The sequence below is a fragment of the Protopterus annectens genome, chromosome 14.part0, assembly GCF_019279795.1.
Source record: "Protopterus annectens isolate FY-2018-M chromosome 14.part0, PAN1.0, whole genome shotgun sequence".
NCBI lineage: Eukaryota > Metazoa > Chordata > Ceratodontiformes > Protopteridae > Protopterus > Protopterus annectens.
The window spans coordinates 334,840,662-334,856,720 of record NC_056748.1 but is presented as its reverse complement, the minus strand read 5'-3'; positions in this window follow the sequence as shown (position 1 = coordinate 334,856,720).

The following is a 16,059-nucleotide window of genomic DNA, read 5'->3' as shown; positions in this document are numbered from 1 at the left end:
GTTTCTCTCAGCATTCATACCGATTCCCTACAAAACGGTGTCTACAGGACTGCAATCAGTTTCTCTCAGCATTTATACAGATTGAACTCTACAGTTCCCTACAAAACGGTGTCTACAGGAATGCAATCAGTTTCTCTCAGCATTTATACCGATTCCCTACAAAACGGTGTCTACAGGACTGCAATCAGTTTCTCTCAGCATTTATACAGATTGAACACTACAGTTCCCTACAAAACGGTGTCTACAGGACTGCAATCAGTATCACTCAGCATTTATACAGATTGAACTCTAAAGTTCCCTACAAAACGGTGTCTACAGGACTGCAATCAGTTTCTCTCAGCATTTATACAGATTGAACTCTACAGTTCCCTACAAAACGGTGTCTACAGGACTGCAATCAGTTTCTTTCAGCATTTATACAGATTGAACTCTACAGTTCCCTACAAAACGGTGTCTACAGGACTGCAATCAGTTTCTCTCAGCATTTATACAGTTTACCTACAAAACGGTGTCTACCGGACTGCAATCAGTTTCTCTCAGCATTTATACAGATTGAACTCTACAGTTCCCTACAAAATGGTGTCTACAGGACTGCAATCAGTTTCTCTCAGCATTTATACCGATTCCCTACAAAACGGTGTCTACAGGACTGCAATCAGTTTCTCTCAGCATTTATACAGATTGAACTCTACAGTTCCCTACAAAACGGTGTCTACAGGACTGCAATCAGTTTCTCTCAGCATTTATACAGATTAAACTCTACAGTTACCTACAAAATGGTGTCTACAGGACTGCAATCAGTTTCTCTCGGCATTTATACAGATTGAACTCTACAGTTCCCTACACAACTGTGTCGACAGGACTGCAATCAGTTTCTCTCAGCATTTATGCAGATTGAACTCTACAGTTACCTACAAAACGGTGTCTACAGGACTGCAATCAGTTTCTCTCAGCATTTATACAGATTGAACTCTACAGTTCCCTACAAAATGGTGTCTACAGGACTGCAATCAGTTTCTCTCAGCATTTATACAGATTGAACTCTACAGTTCCCTACAAAATGGTGTCTACAGGACTGCAATCTGTTTCCCTCAGCATTTATACAGATTGAACTCTACAGTTCCCTACAAAATGGTGTCTACAGGACTGCAATCAGTTTCTCTCAGCATTTATACAGATTGAACTCTACAGTTCCGTACAAAAAGGTGTCTACTGGACTGCAATCAGTTTCTCCCAGCATTTATACAGATTGAACTCTACAGATCCCTACAAAATCGTGTCTACAGGACTGCAATCAGTTTCTCTCAGCATTCATACCGATTCCCTACAAAACGGTGTCTACAGGACTGCAATCAGTTTCTCTCAGCATTTATACAGATTGAACTCTACAGTTCCCTACAAAACGGTGTCTACAGGACTGCAATCAGTTTCTCTCAGCATTTATACAGATTGAACTCTACAGTTCCATACAAAACGGTGTCTACAGGACTGCAATCAGTTTCTCTCAGCATTTATACAGATTGAACTCTACAGTTCCCTACAAAATGGTGTCTACAGGACTGCAATCTGTTTCCCTCATCATTTATACAGATTGAACTCTACAGTTCCCTACAAAACGGTGTCTACAGGACTGCAATCAGTTTCTCTCAGCATTTATACAGATTGAACTCTACAGTTCCCTACAAAATGGTGTCTACAGGATTGCAATCAGTTTCTCTCAGCATTTATACAGATTGAACTCTACAGTTCCCTACAAAATGGTGTCTACAGGACTGCAATCAGTTTCCCTCAGCATTTATACAGATTGAACTCTACAGTTCCATACAAAATCGTGTCTACAGGACTGCAATCAGTTTCCCTCAGCATTTATACAGATTGAACTCTACAGTTCCATACAAAATGGTGTCTACAGGACTGCAATCTGTTTCCCTCAGCATTTATACAGATTGAACTCTACAGTTCCGTACAAAACGGTGTCTACAGGACTGCAATCAGTTTCTCTCAGCATTTATACAGATTGAACTCTACAGTTCCCTACAAAACGGTGTCTACAGGACAGCAATCAGTTTCTCTCAGCATTTATACAGATTACCTACAAAACGGTGTCTACAGGACTGCAATCAGTTTCTCTCAGCATTTATACAGATTGAACTCTACAGTTCCGTACAAAAAGGTGTCTACTGGACTGCAATCAGTTTCTCCCAGCATTTATACAGATTGAACTCTACAGATCCCTACAAAATCGTGTCTACAGGACTGCAATCACTTTCTCTCAGCATTTATACCGATTCCCTACAAAACGGTGTCTACAGGACTGCAATCAGTTTCTCTCAGCATTTATACAGATTGAACTCTACAGTTCCCTACAAAACGGTGTCTACAGGACTGCAATCAGTTACTCTCAGCATTTATACAGATTGAACTCTACAGATCCATACAAAACGGTATCTACAGGACTGCAATCAGTTTCTCTCAGCATTTATACAAATTGAACTCTACAGTTCCCAACAAAATGGTGTCTACAGGACTGCAATCAGTTTCTCTCAGCATTTATACCGATTCCCTACAAAACGGTGTCTACAGGACTGCAATCAGTTTCTCTCAGCATTTATACAGAATGAACTCTACAGTTCCCTACAAAATGGTGTCAACAGGACTGCAATCAGTTTCACTCAGCATTTATACAGATTGAACTCTAAAGTTCCCTACAAAACGGTGTCTACAGGACTGCAATCAGTTTCTCTCAGCATTTATACAGATTGAACTCTACAGTTCCCTACAAAACGGTGTCTACAGGACTGCAATCAGTTTCTCTCAGCATTTATACAGATTGAACTCTACAGTTCCCTACAAAGTGGTGTCTACAGGACTGCAATCAGTTTCCCTCAGCATTTATACAGATTGAACTCTACAGTTCCGTACAAAATCGTGTCTACAGGACTGCAATCAGTTTCCCTCAGCATTTATACAGATTGAACTCTACAGTTCCGAAAAAATGGTGTCTACAGGACTGCAATCTGTTTCCCTCAGCATTTATACAGATTGAACTCTACAGTTCCCTGCAAAACGGTGTCTACAGGACAGCAATCAGTTTCTCTCAGCATTTATACAGATTGAACAATACAGTTCCATACAAAACAGTGTCTACAGGACTGCAATCAGTTTCTCTCAGCATTTATACAAATTAAACTCTACAGTTCCCTTCAAAATGGTGTCTACAGGACTGCAATCAGTTTCTCTCAGCATTTATACCGATTCCCTACAAAACAGTGTCTACAGGACGGCAATCAATTTCTCTCAGCATTTATACAGATTGAACTCTACAGTTCCCTACAAAACGGTGTCTACAGGACTGCAATCAGTTTCTCTCAGCATTTATACAAATTGAACTCTACAGTTCCCTACAAAATGGTGTCTACAAGAATGCAATCAGTTTCTCTCAGCATTTATACCGATTCCCTACAAAACGGTGTCTACAGGACTGCAATCAGTTTCTCTCAGCATTTATACAGATTGAACTCTACAGTTCCCTACAAAATGGTGTCTACAGGACTGCAATCAGTTTCTCTCAGCATTTATACAGATTGAACTCTACAGTTCCCTACAAAACGGTGTCTACAGGACTGCAATCAGTTTCTCTCAGCATTTATACAGATTGAACTCTACAGTTCCCTACAAAACGGTGTCTACAGGACTGCAATCAGTTTCTCTCAGCATTTATACAGATTGAACTCTACAGTTCCCTACAAAACGGTGTCTACAGGACTGCAATCAGTTTCTCTCAGCATTTATACAGATTGAACTCTACAGTTCCATACAAAACGGTGTCTACAGGACTGCAATCCGTTTCTCTCAGCATTTATACAAATTGAACTCTACAGTTCCCTACAAAATGGTGTCTACAGGACTGCAATCAGTTTCTCTCAGCATTTATACAGATTGAACTCTACAGTTCCCTACAAAACAGTGTCTACAGGACTGCAATCAGTTTCTCTCAGCATTTATACAGATTGAACTCTACAGTTCCCTACAAAACAGTGTCTACAGGACTGCAATCAGTTTCTCTCACCATTTATACAGATTGAACTCTACAGTTCCCAACAAAACGGTGTCTACAGGACTGCAATCAGTTTCTCTCAGCATTTATACAGATTGAACTCTACAGTTCCTACAAAATGGTGTCTACAGGACTGCAATCAGTTTCTCTCAGCATTTATACAGATTGAACTCTCCAGTTCCCTACAAAACGGTGTCTACAGGACTGCAATCAGTTTCTCTCAGCATTTATACAGATTGAACTCTACAGTTCCCTACAAAACCGTGTCTACAGGACTGCAATCAGTTTCTCTCAGCATTTATACAGATTGAACTCTACAGTTCCCTACAAAATGGTGTCTACAGGACTGCAATCAGTTTCTCTCAGCACTTATACAGATTGAACTGTACAGTTGCCTACAAAGCGGTGTCTACAGGACTGCAATCAGTTTCTCTCAGCATTTATACAGATTGAACTCTACAGTTCCTACAAAATGGTGTCTACAGGACTGCAATCAGTTTCTCTCAGCATTTATACAGATTGAACTCTACAGTTCCTACAAAACGGTGTCTACAGGACTGCAATCAGTTTCTCTCAGCATTTATACAGATTGAACTCTACAGTTCCTACAAAATGGTGGCTACAGGACTGCGATCAGTTTCTCTCAGCATTTATACAGATTGAACTCTACAGTTCCCTACAAAATGGTGTCTACAGGACTGCAATCAGTTTCCCTCAGCATTTATACACCTTGAACTCTACAGTTCCATACAAGATGGTGTCTCCAGGACTGCAAGCAGTTTCCCTCAGCAGTTATACAGATTGAACGCTACAGTTCCATACAAAATGGTGTCTACAGGACTGCAATCTGTTGCCCTCAGCATTTATACAGATTGAACTCTACAGTTCCCTACAAAACGGTGTCTACAGGACTGCAATCAGTTTCTCTCAGCATTTATACAGATTGAACTCTACAGTTCCATACAAAACAGTGTCTACAGGACTGCAATCAGTTTCTCTCAGCATTTATACAGATTGAACTCTACAGTTCCCTACAAAATGGTGTCTACAGGACTGCAATCAGTTTCTCTCAGCATTTATACAGATTGAACTCTACAGTTCCCTACAAAACGGTGTCTACAGGACTGCAATCAGTTTCTCTCAGCATTTATACAGATTGAACTCTACAGTTCCCTACAAAACGGTGTCTACAGGACTGCAATCAGTTTCTCTCAGCATTTATACAGATTGAACTCTACAGTTCCCTACAAAATGGTGTCTACAGGACTGCAATCAGTTTCTCTCAGCATTTATACTGATTCCCTACAAAACGGTGTCTACAGGACTGCAATCAGTTTCTCTCAGCATTTATACAGATTGAACTCTACAGTTCCCTACAAAACGGTGTCTACAGGACTGCAATCAGTTTCTCTCAGCATTTATACAGATTGAACTCTACAGTTCCCTACAAAACGGTGTCTACAGGACTGCAATCAGTTTCTCTCAGCATTTATACAGATTGAACTCTACAAAATGGTGTCTACAGGACTGCAATCAGTTTCTTTCAGCATTTATACAGATTGAACTCTACAGTTCCTACAAAATGGTGTCTAAAGCACTGCAATCAGTTTCTCTCAACATTTATACAGATTGAACTCTACAGTTCCCTACAAAACGGTGTCTACCGGACTGCAATCAGTTTCTCTCAGCATTTATACAGATTGAACTCTACAGTTCCCTACAAAATGGTGTCTACAGGACTGCAATCAGTTTCTCTCAGCATTTATACAGATTGAACTCTACAGTTCCCTACAAAATGGTGTCTACAGAACTGCAATCAGTTTCTCTCAGCATTTATACAGATTGAACTCTACAGTTCCCTACAAAACGGTGTCTACAGGACTGCAATCAGTTTCTCTCAGCATTTATACAGATTGAACTCTACAGTTCCCTACAAAACGGTGTCTACAGGACTGCAATCAGTTTCTCTCAGCATTTATACAGATTGAACTCTACAGTTCCCTACAAAATGGTGTCTACAGGACTGCAATCAGTTTCTCTCAGCATTTATACAGATTGATCTACAGGACTGCAATCAGTTTCTCTCAGCATTTATACAAATTGAACTCTACAGTTCCCTACAAAATGGTGTCTACAGGACTGCAATCAGTTTCTCTCAGCATTTATACAGATTGAACTCTACAGTTCCATACAAAACGGTGTCTACAGGACTGCAATCAGTTTCTCTCAGCATTTATACAGATTGAACTCTACAGTTCCCTACAAAACAGTGTCTACAGGACTGCAATCAGTTACTCTCACCATTTATACAGATTAACCTCTACAGTTCCCTACAAAACAGTGTCTACAGGACTGCAATCAGTTTCACTCAGCATTTATACAGATTGAACTCTAAAGTTCCCTACAAAACGGTGTCTACAGGACTGCAATCAGTTTCTCTCAGCATTTATACAGATTGAACTCTACAGTTCCCTACAAAACGGTGTCTACAGGACTGCAATCAGTTTCTCTCAGCATTTATACAGATTGAACTCTACAGTTCCCAACAAAATGGTGTCTACAGGACTGCAATCAGTTTCCCTCAGCATTTATACAGATTGAACTCTACAGTTCCATACAAAATCATGTCTACAGGACTGCAATCAGTTTCCCTCAGCATTTATACAGATTGAACTCTACAGTTCCATACAAAATGGTGTCTACAGGACTGCAATCTGTTTCCCTCAGCATTTATACAGATTGAACTCTACAGTTACCTACAAAACGGTGTCTACAGGACTGCAATCAGTTTCTCTCAGCATTTATACAGATTGAACTCTACAGTTCCGTACAAAACGGTGTCTACTGGACTGCAATCAGTTTCTCTCAGCATTTATACAGATTGAACTCTACAGTTCCCTTCAAAATGGTGTCTACAGGACTGCAATCAGTTTCTCTCAGCATTTATACCGATTCCCTACAAAACGATGTCTACAGGACTGCAATCAGTTTCTCTCAGCATTTATACAGATTGAACTCTACAGTTCCCTACAAAACGGTGTCTACAGGACTGCAATCAGTTTCTCTCAGCATTTATACAGATTGAACTCTACAGTTCCATACAAAACGGTGTCTACAGGTCTGCAATCAGTTTCTCTCAGCATTTATACAAATTGAACTCTACAGTTCCCTACAAAATGGTGTCTACAGGACTGCAATCAGTTTCTCTCAGCATTTATACCGATTCCCTACAAAACGGTGTCTACAGGACTGCAATCAATTTCTCTCAGCATTTATACAGATTGAACTCTACAGTTCCCTACAAAACGGTGTCTACAGGACTGCAATCAGTTTCACTCAGCATTTATACAGATTGAACTCTAAAATTCCCTACAAAATGGTGTCTACAGGACTGCAGTCAGTTTCTCTCAGCATTTATATAGATTGAACTCTACAGTTCCCTACAAAACAGTGTCTACAGGACTGCAATCAGTTTCTCTCAGCATTTATACAGATTGAACTCTACAGTTCCCTACAAAATGGTGTCTACAGGACTGCAATCAGTTTCCCTCAGCATTTATACAGATTGAACTCTACAGTTCCGTACAAAATCGTGTCTACAGGACTGCAATCAGTTTCCCTCAGCATTTATACAGATTGAACTCTACAGTTCCGTACAAAATGGTGTCTACAGGACTGCAATCAGTTTCCCTCAGCATTTATACAGATTGAACTCTACAGTTCCCTACAAAACGGTGTCTACAGGACTGCAATCAGTTTCTCTCAGCATTTATTCAGATTGAACTCTACAGTTCCATACAAAACGGTGTCTACAGGACTGCAATCAGTTTCTCTCAGCATTTTCACAAGTTGAACTCTACAGTTCCCTACAAAATGGTGTCTTACAGGACTGCAATCAGTTTCTCTCAGCATTTATACCGATTCCCTACAAAACGGTGTCTACAGGACTGCAATCAGTTTCTCTCAGCATTTATACAGATTGAACTCTACAGTTCCATACAAAATGGTGTCTACAGGACTGCAATCAGTTTCGCTCAGCATTTATACAGATTGAACTCTAAAGTTCCCTACAAAATGGTGTCTACAGGACTGCAATCAGTTTCTCTCAGCATTTATACAGTTTTAACTCTACAGTTCCCTACAAAATGGTGTCTACAGGACTGCAATCAGTTTCTCTCAGCACTTATACAGATTGAACTGTACAGTTCCCTACAAAACGGTGTCTACAGGACTGCAATCAGTTTCTCTCAACATTTATACAGATTGAACTCTACAGTTCCCTACAAAACTGTGTCTACAGGACTGCAATCAGTTTCTCTCAGCATTTATACAGATTTAACTCTACAGTTCCCTACAAAACGGTGTCTACACAGGGACGTCGGGAGGCATACTGACTGTACGCATTTCAGTATAGTTTATCTGGAGTGGGGGGTAGAATCTGCCAGGCTCTTACCTACATACCAGTGGCTACAGATTGATCCTGCTTTAGTTGCGAAAGAGAGTGAGAATGCGAGAATAGACTATCCTTATTAATGGAGAGTACATGCTTATCGTTAGTCTAATCTAATGTTCCTTCCAACTTCCACTGACCTAGCTCATCTTTATACGTGTTGCTGCAGAGATTTGTAACCAAATCTTAAATGTATGTGAGTACATTTATTTTTACTATGAAAATGCTACTAGTTTGGTCATTTGTTTGATGCCTCAGTATACAACGTTAGTGGCAGGCAGTGAATCAATCTTGAACAGCATCTGAAATTACAAAGGCTGATTGTGTACCACTCGCAACACGAGTCACATGTTAGTATTGCTGCTTGCCTGCTTTATTATACATCGATGTATTCCTGTTTTCCTTGGCAAACAGCTTATCTTGCTCTCTCTCTCTCTCTTTTTTTAATCACATTGTAATTGCAAGTGCATGGCGTCTACCCTGGATGTAATCCGAGACTGTTAGTGTGACTGGTGGTTGCAGACAACTGATACTAAGAGGCACACACCTCTCAACTGCCCGGTATCTGTACTGTTGAGAAAAAAACACACGTAAAAACAGAAAAACAAAAACTGTACTCTGTTTTGAAAATGAAATAAGGTGGATGTTAGAACTAGAAAATAATATGTTTACTGCAACTTTTTTGGTCGTAGGTGGTTACTGAAGGGACACGTGTTCGTGAATAGGAGAAAACAACACTGAAAAGTATGGTATTTGTTTTTACAAACCTAATGTTTTCTACTAGATGATCCAAGATTTCAGAAAAGTAGCACCGATATAAAATTATATTTACATGTTTAGTTACATGCAACTGATTTCAATTTTCTCTAATTGTATTGGTAAAAGCCACCAACACAAATGCACACACAAAAAACATTATGGTAGTGTATGTTTCACCACAAAATCAGCCACCAAAGAGAAGAACACAAAATATGGGAACAACTTTTAAATATTTGTCTGATCAATGAAGTTCTTTATTAAAGAGTGAAGCGCTTGCCATATTCTTAGTGTTCTTTCATAGTGGCTGGTTTTGCGGTTATATGTACACTGCCAACCATTGCCGTACAGAGTTCTTTGTTTTTTTTTTTTTTATTTTTAGTACTTGAAATGTTACTGCTTGCTTTACCAAGTTGACTCATTGGGTTAGCAACTAGGCGCCGGAACCAAAACTGTAGGGCGAGCTCCCCCCTGCCTTCTTGCATGGAAAAATTTGATAAAAGAAAACGGAATTTCAGTAGTAATACTTGGTCAATGGGAAAGGTGAAAGGGGTAGACAAACTATCTATACAGCTTTCTAGCTGAAGTGTCTGGTGGTAGTGGTTATTCCAAATGGGTTTGTTTAGTTACATACAACTGATTTCAATTTTCTCTAATTGTATTGGTAAAAGCCACCAACACAAATGCACACACAAAAAACATTATGGTAGTGTATAAACAACGTTAGAATATAAATAAAAATGCTGGTTACTGCCACAGCACGCTTGCTTATAAACAGATAAGTAAATAGGTAAATAACTCAGGCAAGCGTCGACAGAGTGAGAAATATATTATGGTAGTGTATGTTTCACCACAAAACCAGCCACCAAAGAGAAGAACACTAAAAATATGGGAACAACTTTTATATATTTGTCTGATCAATGAAGTTCTTTATTAAAGAGTGAAGCGCTTGCCATATTCTTAGTGTTCTTTCATAGTGGCTGGTTTTGCGGTTATATGTACACTGCCAACCATTGCCGTACAGAGTTCTTTGTTTTTTTTTTTTTTTTAGTACTTGAAATTTTACTGCTTGCTTTACCAAGTTGACTCATTGGGTTAGCAACTAGGCGCCGGAACCGAAACTGTAGAGCGAGCTCCCCCCTGCCTTCTTGCATGGAAAAATTTGATAAAAGAAAAGGGAATTTCAGTAGTAATACTTGGTCCATGGGAAAGGTGAAAGGGGTAGACAAACTATCTGTACAGCTTTCTAGCTGAAGTGTCTGGTGGTAGTGGTTATTCCAAATGGGTTTGTGCTACTGAAGGAATTGCACAGGACTAAGTAAATGCAGGCTGCCATTCTTTGCACAGCAAACCTTCAAATCCAATTAAATCTTAAAGTAGAAGCATGTGACAGTATGTGTGAGGTGCAGTCTGCCTTAATAAAAAATGGGATGAAACTGAACTTAAAACATGGTGGATGCTGGGGCCATTGAAAATGTAAGGATATTTTTAAATGACCTTTTTTCCTAAGTAATCATAAAACTCCATAGCTTTTCCCAGCTAAGCAGATTAACTCCAGGTGACCAAGAGTACTGAAGGGGTCGTTGGGGAAAATGTTTAATTTCTGTGCTTGTGAATACATGGAAAATAATTAAGGGAACCTTGGGGGAAATTATTCACTTTGATATCACTTGGTGGTGCTTGTGCATACATGGACAAACCTGACTGAAGGGGTCATTGGAGAAAATGTTTCATTTTAGTGCTTGTGCATACATAGACAAAGTACTGAAGGGGTTGTTGGGCAAAATATTTAATTTGTGTGCTTGTGCATACATGGACAAAGTACACAAGGGATCCTTGGGGGGATAATGATTAATGTTGATGCAATTTTGTGGTTACTATCTATGCAAACAGACTGCTGAAGAAGTCGTTGGGGAAAATGTTTAATTTTTGTGCTAGTACATACATGGACAAAGTACGCAAGAGATCCTTGGGGGGATGATTAATTTTGATATAATTTTATGGTTACTATGCATACAAACAGACTGCTGAAGTCATTCGGGAAAATGTTTAATTTTTGTGCTTGTGCATACATGGAAAAGTAATTAAGGCAAACTTGGGGGAAATGATTCATTTAGATGTCATTTGGTGGTGCTTTTGCATACATGGACAAACTTGAATGATGGGGTCGTTGGGGAAAATGTTTAATTTTTGTGCTTGTGCATATGGGGATAAAGTACGTAAGGGATCCTTGGGGGATGATTCATTTTGATGTAATTTTGTGGTTACTATGCATGCAAACAGACTGCTGAAGTCATTTGAGAAAATGTTTTTATTTTTGTGCCTGTGCATACATGGAAAAGTAATTAAGGCAACCTTGTGGAAAATTATTCATTTTGATGTCATTTGGTGGTGCTTGTGTGTACATGGACAAACCTGACTGATGGGGTCGTTGGGGAAAATGTTCAGTTTTTGTGCTTGTGCATACATGGACAAAGTACGCATATACATGATGATATGGACATTGATAATGAGCAAGTTCTGAGAGATTTTAATCTGTGCAAGGATCGCTGCATAAACCTATTTCCAGCATAACAGTGCATGACACTGAGATGCACAAAAGTGTGTTTTGCTTGTGTATGTCTAGCTGAGAAATTTCTGGATCTTGTGTTTCCCTGCTGCTTGCAAATGTAGGGGTATTTCAAAGTAATCCATTTAATGTCAATTATGATTAACTAGAAATAAAGCTATTTACTGCACATTTGTATTTGCCATTTGTAATGAACTCAATAACTAGTTTTGCTCAGTTACTACTCCTGTATTAAAATACATACAACACTAAGCATTTCTATTATTGATAATTATGGTTAACAAGGTTTATGACAAATTATGACAAATGTGATAAGTACTATGCAGTGATATTGAATTCTTAGTAGACGAGTATGCTGAAAAGTAGGAGAATGTTGTGTGTACTCATGGATGTTCAATGTTGCCATGTGAATCTTACTGTCACTTGGAACTATTTGATAATACCTTGGTATTTCTATTTAATTTGTATACATGTGTGCGAGTTTGGGTGTGTGTGGGGGTACAACTTCACTGGAATGAAGTCTGCAAAATTTTAAATGAGAAGGTATTTTGTTTTTTGACCCATGAAGATATGAAATGCTCAAGCTGCTTCATCATGCAAGTAATTACCATCCTGGCATATGGCTCACAATGATCATTCAGGGAGTGGCATTGTGAAAGGGGCGTGGCCTGGTCAGCAGTTTAAGGAAGTGCACAGATCACAGTGTGTAGATGTGGGTGTGGCTTGTTGGGGGCAGCAGACTAGGAGCTGTCAGTACAAATCTGAAAACCCTGCCTACACCCCTGTGTCTACAGGACTGCAATCAGTTTCTCTCAGCATTTATACAGATTGAACTCTACAGTTCCCTACAAAATGGTGTCTACAGGACTACAATCAGTTTCTCTCAGCATTTATACAAACTGAACTCTACAGTTACCTACAAAACGGTGTCTGTAGGACTGCAATCAGTTTCTCTCAGCATTTATACAGATTGAACTCTACAGTTCTCTACAAAACGGTGTCTGTAGGACTGCAATCAGTTTCTCTCAGCATTTATACAGATTGAACTCTACAGTTCCCTACAAAACGGTGTCTACAGGACTGCAATCAGTTTCTCTCAGCATTTATACAGATTGAACTCTACAGTTCCCTACAAAACGGTGTCTACAGGACTGCAATCAGTTTCTCTCAGCATTTATACAGAGTAGGCTGCACACACAAAAAGCATTTGTTAACCTTTCACTTACAGTGCTGTGTAATTAAGCAGGTCACCATACTGGTCAGCCATAGGGCTCTTTTTTTCTACTTGAGTGGTTGCCTCCTTCCCCTGTAACTTAAGTAAATTGACTCTTACATTAAGAGCTATAATACTTACCTTATAGCTTTAGGACACCTTAGGAAACCTTGTAAACTGCAATAGCCCCGCTACGTTCAACCTCGCTATGCTCGGGCTCTCTTCGCTCCCCTCCCTGCCCCCAATTCCCTCCCGCCCCCAGTACCTCTAAATTTATAGTACTATAGCCACTCCCCACTTTCTACATCCTATCTGCTTTCATCTGGGATAATTCCACCCACCCCCATTCTTCTACCTACATTTTAATAGCACCTATTAGCTTTCATCTGGCATTCTCCCACCCCCCTTCCACTCTATCTTCTGGTGTTGCGTCACCAGGTAAAACAGTTCCTTAACTCACTAGCTGAATCACAGATAATGATATACTCTTCTTTACTACCCCTCTTGTTTACACCATACCTCCTTACCTTGTATGAAAACCAGTTTCTCACGGGATTTCAGGTCCCAAAAGGCCATACTATCACCCCAGCTGTAAATCCTTCCACCTTCAACCATACTTACAGTATCAGATCATATCTAACATCTTGTTCAGTCTATCAACATCTCAACCCCAGACACATTAGCTCTAGATCCAAACACTACCACAAACTAATAAACAAATTTCTGAAGTTCATCATCAAGTATAGACTCAACCTAATACTTGGTGGTGATATTCACCCCAACCCCGGCCCACTCACTTCAGATACACATACCCCCTCTACTTGCAATCTAAGCTACAAACCTACAATTAATAGGCCAACTAACTCTCTCCTAGTCTGTCATCTCAATATTAGAAGCATTAATAAAAAGGTACATGCATTGCATGCACTTCTGGATGCCCACTCCCCTGAGATTCTCTGTTTATCTGAAACCTGGTTAAAACCTAACACTAAAGACAATGAAGTGTTACCACCTGGGTACAACATACACAGGCTGGATCGTGCTTCGAGGAAGGGGGGGGTGGGGTAGCTGTGCTCTATAAATCTGAGTTGAATGTCACCATAGATGTAATACAGCCACCTCAGATTAATAACTCAGAGATTCTTGCTACCAAATTGCAACTTAATAAAAATAAATGCATTAATATCATCTGTATGTACATTCCCCCAGGTAGCAATATATCTACATTTGAAGATATCCTGCACTGGCTATCATGTCACTACTCCCAAGAAACCCTATTACTTGGAGACTTTAACATAGACTGGGGAACCTGTTCCTCAGAATCCCCAACCACCCATATTAACCTGCATGCATTTACACAAATTATATCCACCCATACCAGGATAAGTAAACCCAACCAAAAAGAAAGTATACTTGACTGGGTACTCATAAATAGTCACCCCCAACTGTACACCTCTGGTACCCTCCTTGATGGCCTAAGCGATCACTTTCTCACATATGTAATTAAGCACAAAACCATTAATTCCAACAACCCTTACTCAGAAAGATTAGAAACAATATAAACTTTGACCCTGCCAAATTCTAACAAGAACTAAACTCATGTAATTGGTCTATTCTAAAACACCTCCCCTTAGAGGAAGCAGTAGCATACTTTAACAACAAATTCCTTGAGATCCTTGATTTGCATGCACCTGTTCGTGCAAAGAGAACCAAGGCAAAAACTGCGCCATGGCTTTCCAATGAGTCTAAACTCAAAATTACCCTTGGAAACAAAGCATGGGTTTTATGGCATTCTTCTAAAGACCCTCAAGATCACATTAAATACAGGCAATCCAGGACCGAAACCAAAAAATCAATTTTACAAGACAAAAAACAATACTACTGTAATTTACAGACAGTAAATCAAAATAACCCTCAGACGTTTTGGGCAGGTTTAAATAATCTACTCCATCCTGGACAAACTTCAACCCCAATCCCTGCTGCTACTATTGATAAAACCCCTGAAGATGTTATTGATAGTTTTAACCGATTCTTTACTGAGACAATTCAAGCCCTAGCTAGCCAACTACCTCCTAGCTGGTACAAAAAATGCTAAGGCTGCTACTCGTAAAACACTCGTCTTTATTTAAAAGCCAAAATATAAAAACATTTTTCGTCCTAACTCAATGCTCGGACTTCTTCAGAAACTCTAATACAGACATCTTGAAGCATCCAATATTTATAAACTCATTTAAAAAGCCCGCCAACAGGCTGATCAGCAAAACAGGCTCTCTTAAAGGTGTATTGACCTAAAACCTACAACTGTTACTAAAATACCATCAAAAAATTGATGGAATCGATACATGGCAATGATGAGAATAATAAAATTCATAATAATAAAATTCCCCTTCTCTTGTGTGTTTGTAATTCATACTTATTGAATTATAAAAATACTTTACAAATGTATATACAAACTTACATATCCTCACTACCAATATGTTTTACCTCACTACTTGTTATATAAGACAAATGTTTAAAACACGATCAAACATATGTATAAAAACCTCAATCATCTCTCCAAACTCTTTAATTAGAGCAAACACATAAGTGAACATTTTTCATTGAGACCCGGACTAACGAAAGCATTAAGTTTAAGTTGCCATAACAATTCTACCTTTTCGAGGAATAAACCATATGGACCTCCTCTGATGTCTTTTTTGACTTGCACAAGTACCCTAAATTGAAATTTATGTTCAGGGAAACTCATATGTCTAGAAAGTGCATTGTCTTCCTTATGTAACCTAATATCTCTTTGATGTCCGTAAACCCTTTCTTTAAACTTTCTCTCAGTCTTTCCCACGTAAAAGGCTGGACAACTGTGACAAATTGCCACGTACACCACCCCTTTCGTGTTACAATCAAATTTCTCACTAGAGTACATTCTATATCCATTAATTGTTGTATTTGCTCCTGACGCCATCAAATGGCAATAGGAACAACAACCACATTGTGTCATACCCGCTCTAATTTTAAAA